Genomic DNA, 5,407 nt, shown 5'->3' with positions numbered 1-5,407 from the left:
TCGATGCGCGTGGCACGGGCGGGTGAGGCAGCGCCGATGGTGATGACTGCGCCCAGTGGTGCTGCCATGCGGCCGACATCCCCACAATATTGAAGCAGAATAACATTGCCTGCCGTAACATAGTCGGCAAAATGTCGCTAGTATATAGGGCGTCCCAGCTATTTTAGGCGAGCTGGTCAATGAAAATAAAAGGTTAAAAAACACGGTGCAAGGTATACTATCATAAAAAGACCAACAGGTCAGATCTCTGAAAGGCCGAATTCGCGCCATATGTCTTAAAATGGTGTGTTATTGCACCACCTTTCTTTAATATTTCGTTGAACAGCTTCGCTAAATTTAAGTTAGCTAGAGCACTCTGTATCGACAATAGCGGACAAAAATTGTAAGGCTGAAGTACTTAGATTAGCTATAGACTGATCTACAGGAACTGTCTATAGATGGTCTGCAAACCACAATCTACAAGATGTGTAAGACCATAAGTTCATAGACAGACTATAGACTTGTCTATAGAAATAGTCTATAGATAGTCTATAGACTTTTCATAGACTTATGTGTACAAAAGTATAACTATACAAGCCTATAGACATTCTGCAGACATTTGTCTACAAAAGTGCATTTTTATTATTCTATAGACTGTCTAGAGTCTGTAAAGGAGTACGTTTGTCTGGGTCAATTACTCACAGGGGACCCTGATCACGACAAAGAAATTTACAGAAGAATAAAATTGGGTTGGAGTGCATATGGCAAGCATTGCCAAATCCTGACTGGGAGCTTACCACTGTCGTTGAAAAGAAAAGTGTACAATCATTGCATTCTACCAGTGCTAACATATGGGCCAGAAACTTGGAGGTTAACAAAGAAGTTCGAGAACAAGTTAAGGACCGCACAAAAATCTTAGAACTAACGTTAATAGACAGGAAGAGAGCGGTGTGGATCAGAGAACAAACGGGGATAGCCGGCATTCTAGTTGACATTAAGCGGAAGAAATGGTGCTGGACAGGCCATGTAATGCGTCGGATGGATAACCGGTGGACCATTAGGGTTACAGAATTGATACCAAGAGAAGGGAAGCGCAGTCGAGGTCGGCAGAAAACCAGATGGGATGATGAAGTTAGGGAAATTTGCAGGCGCAAGTTGGAATAGGCTAGCGCAAGACAGGGGTAATGGCGATCGCAGGGAGAGGCCTTCGTCCTGCAGTGGACATAAAATATAGGCTGATGATGATGATGTTGATAGGCTGTCTATAGTCAGTCTGTTGACTCAGACATTTTGCTGACTAGTCTACAAAAAGTGTATGGTCATAAGTGCATAGACTGTCTATAGACTGATCTATAGAAATAGTCTATAGACAGTCTGTAGGCATTTGTCTGTATACATTTCATAGACTTATATCTACAAAAGTAGAACTATATAAGCCTATAGACTTTTGTCTATAGACATTCTGCAGACATTTGTCTACGAAAGTGAATTTTCATTGATCTATAGACCGTCTATAGTGAGTCTATAGACTCAGAGTTTTTGTAGACTAGTCTACAAATGTGTATGGCCATAAGTCCATAGACTGTCTATAGACTAGTCTAATGGAGTGGGCAAGGAAGAGTGGCCACCATGCGCACGCTTGACATTCCGTTCTACTTCCTTGCTGTACAGATTCCCGTTCTTCTTGGCACGTGGCAACCTGCACCAGCCCGGGGCCATGCCGACATCGCTGCAACGTCACCGTGCTCTGTGGCAGCAAACTGGACCGAAGATTTCAACGCTATCGACAACGTAATACTGCGACCAACGCCACCTTGCACCCCCGGCACATCATCGGCGACAACCGAACATATAAAAGCCTGCGGTTCCAATGACTTCTTCAGTGGGCAAGGAAGAGTGGCCACCATGCGCACGCTTGACATTCCGTTCTACTTCCTTGCTGTACAGGTTGGTGACTGTCCTTCCTTGCACGCTAAACGTACCAGCAACATTTGTACGCTGCTCTTCCCCTGCCCACTAGTGTTAGTTTCTACAATATGTGACTACATACATTTGTTAAGCTTTTGGTGTTAACAGGCGACATTGAGTCAAATCCGGGACCAACCGATACTAATCCAATTGCCGATGTGCTAGCTGCTATTGCTGCTTTGTCTGAAAAATCGGATGCCCGTCACAGTGAGTTGATGGATACTTTAACACAGCTAAAGGCGAACCAACTTGAACTAGAGCAGAAAGTATGCGACCTCACTAGCAGGCTTGCGGCTGTCGAATCCCAGGTACTGTCACTGGACAGTGAAGGTGTTCCAGCACTTATTAATGCCATATCCGAGGCTGTTCGTACGGAGTCAGGTGCATTAAATTCACGGCTAGACGATCTCGAGGATCGCTCCCGTCGAGATAACCTGATTTTCTTCGGTATCCCGGACACTAGCTCTGAAACTTGGGCCGAGTCTGCAGAACACTTTCGCAAAGTTCTTTCCGACAAACTAGATCTATCTTTTCCCGACGAAGGCATTCATCATGCTCACAGACTGGGCTCGTATGTATCGGAGAAATGTCGACCCATTATTGTTAAATTTGGTTCTCCCAAATTAAGAGACAAGATTATATCGCAACGTACAAAGTTCAAAAACGGCAAAGTATCATTTAGCGAAGACTTCTCTCGCGCCACACGCCAGCCCCGTAAAAAGTTGGCTGAATTCGGTAAGGCTTCGGGAGAGAAGTATCTCTTGCAGTTGAACCGATTGTACAACAAGAAAAAGTACTACGTCTATTGTTCCACCACCGATCGTGTTTGTGAAGTAGATATTGCCGAAAGGCGTTCCAACGAGAACAGAAGCACATCTGTTGTTTCGGCTTCGACGAATATTATCCCGAATGCTTCATGTGCGGCTAGTAGTTCATCGCTATAGCTACCTGCTCGTCTGGTCGCTAAACCAATTTTCTTCCTTTTCTGCAATGTGCGCAGTGTTCGTAATAAACGTGATGACTTGTCTGCAGCCATTGCCTCGTGTTCAGCTGACATTGTTATCTTGACCGAAACTTGGCTCTCGAGTGATATTGCAGATTATGAAATCCTTCAATGTGAAAGAGTTTTCACATTTTTTCGCTGTGACCGTATTTCGCGCACTGGTGGCGGAGTGTTGATCGCCGTACGTGACGGCTTAAGTTGTTGTGTTATAAATATTGCTACTCATTTGGAAATTGTGTGTGCGCGTGTCACTCTGCGATATCGTGATTGTATTTTTTGTGTGTGCTATCGGCCGCCCAGTTCACCCTTGACATTTAATTCAGATTTACATGACGTAATAAATGAGGTAATTGTCCGGTTCCCTTCATGCCCACTCTTCCTTCTTGGTGATTTTAATTTTCCAACAATTACCTGGCATGACTCTCCTCCCTCATGTGACTGCTCGTCTGAGTGCTCTCTCTTCATCAACCTCTGTCTGGATTTTAATTTTAAGCAACTTGTCCTTCAGCATACACGATCTACTCAGCAATCAGCTAACATTCTTGACCTCCTTCTCACTACTACACCCCAACTTGTTTCCTACTTAAGATATTTACCTGGTTTGAGTGATCATTGCCTCATTTATTTTGAACTGCGCACGTCTGTTCCCGCTACCAAAACACCAAAAGTTATCCGAGACTATAAAAATCCAGACTTCGAGTCTATAAACCGCGAACTAATGGATTTTGTCACCCAGTTTATTCGAAGTGTCCACACGCGCAGCGTTGATGAAAATTAGACCTTCTTCAAACAAAAAGTCAATTTTTTAATTGATCAATTCATCCCTCAGAAACGTATTATATCTAACTCTCATGCTCCCTGGCTTATCACGCGCCTACGGCGCCTGCTCAACAAGAAAAAAAGACTATTCCGGAGGACCAAGGCAACCCAAACGGCCGAACGCTGGCACAATACATGGAATCGTATCTTGCCTTACGTGACCTTCGCGTATAATACCGCCGTAAAAAAAAAACGACGCGGTTCACGCGATTTCGCGACCTTTACGGCCGCGAAGTTCAGATGATGCTGGACGCTGTGCTTCCGTGTCCAGACGCCGAGCACCTAACGACTGACACCGAAGAATTTGCTGAGCGCGCTGAGGAAGCCCGCCAGCTCGCGCGGCTGCACATCGGTCAGCATCAGTACGCAATTTCACGTCGTTATAACATCTGCCACAGACACGTATATGCTACAATCCCGGAGACCAAGTGTGGGTGTTGACCCCTGTTCGCCGCCGTGGCCTTTGTGCAAAATTGCACAGCCGGTATTTTGGTCCATACAAAGTGCTGCGCCGAATTGGTGGCGTGAACTGCGAAATAGTTCCAGGCAGTGCGGCGCAAACACGGCGTATATACAACAACCTAGCCCTGACATAGTTCACGTTGTACGCATCAAACCATATGTTGCGCCTTCGTGATTATTATAATTTCTTTATTTATTCATTTTGATTTTTACGCTGCTATTTGCAACTAATACGGTTGCCTCTCTGTTTCTTGAGACTGTGCCAGTAGCGCTTCACCACTGCTGTGCTTTTCTTCTTCTTCTTTCTAGGGTTTTACGTGGCAAAACCAGTTCTGATTATGAGGCACGCCGTAGGGGAGGGCTGCGGAATAATTTTGACCACATGTGGTTCTTTAACGTGCACTACAACTGCTGTCCTTATGTTTTTCGTGTAGCTGTCATTGTGTCCTTTACACCAGCATCTGCCTTGACCATGTTTTTTTTTTCCTTTCCCTTCCTTTTCTTACACCGCTTCTTGAGCATCGAGCCGAGGCTCTTTCCGAGGAAGCGAGGAAAATGCCACCTGCAGTAGTGGGTACAGTGCTAAGAGGCAAGCACAGATAAGAAGAAAGAAGTGCGCGTGCTACACCGCCTGGAGTGGGTACGAGCCATGTTTTGAGGATATTATCATCATCATCATCACCACCCGCTCGATAGCCAGGTCCCACCGCCATGTTTTTCAGGATCCTGCTGCCCTCAATAAAAGTCATGTCGCCAGTTCAATCGCAAGGCACGTGAAAATATTCACAGTGCCATTGCGGCCAAACCGAGCTTCATCTGTCCAAATTATTCAGTGTAAGAAGTCCTTTTCTTCATACATTTTGATCAGGCCCCGATTGCACAAGTGAACCCGCCTTTTAAAGTCCGCCTCACTTAGGCCCTGGTGAAGGTAAACATGACAGGGATGGAACTTGTGATTTTTACCACATTTGAGACTGTTCCAACGCTGCGACCGCACTGTTCGGCAATCTGTCGGATGCCGAGTTTTCGCATCGACGTTACGCACGCGACAACGTCGGTCTGAAAGTATTCATCGACGATTTTCTTCCTGGTCTATCTCGGCCGATGGACTGACCCTGGTGTACGAAAGTGCCGAAACACGTTTATGAAGCGTAGTTGGAAGAGGACGGGGTCGGT

General features: G+C 45.6%; 1 pseudogene; it reads left to right on the top strand.

The window, feature by feature from the left end:
- The first annotated feature begins 2,015 nt into the window (after window positions 1-2,015).
- On the top strand, window positions 2,016-2,891 carry LOC125941687 (uncharacterized; annotated as a pseudogene).
- The last annotated feature ends 2,516 nt before the right edge of the window (window positions 2,892-5,407 follow it).

This window comes from Dermacentor silvarum, unplaced genomic scaffold (genome assembly GCF_013339745.2).
Source record: "Dermacentor silvarum isolate Dsil-2018 unplaced genomic scaffold, BIME_Dsil_1.4 Seq1037, whole genome shotgun sequence".
Classification (NCBI taxonomy): domain Eukaryota; kingdom Metazoa; phylum Arthropoda; class Arachnida; order Ixodida; family Ixodidae; genus Dermacentor; species Dermacentor silvarum.
The sequence above is the reverse complement of the archived record's forward strand: the minus strand, read 5'-3'. Positions and strand labels throughout refer to the sequence as shown.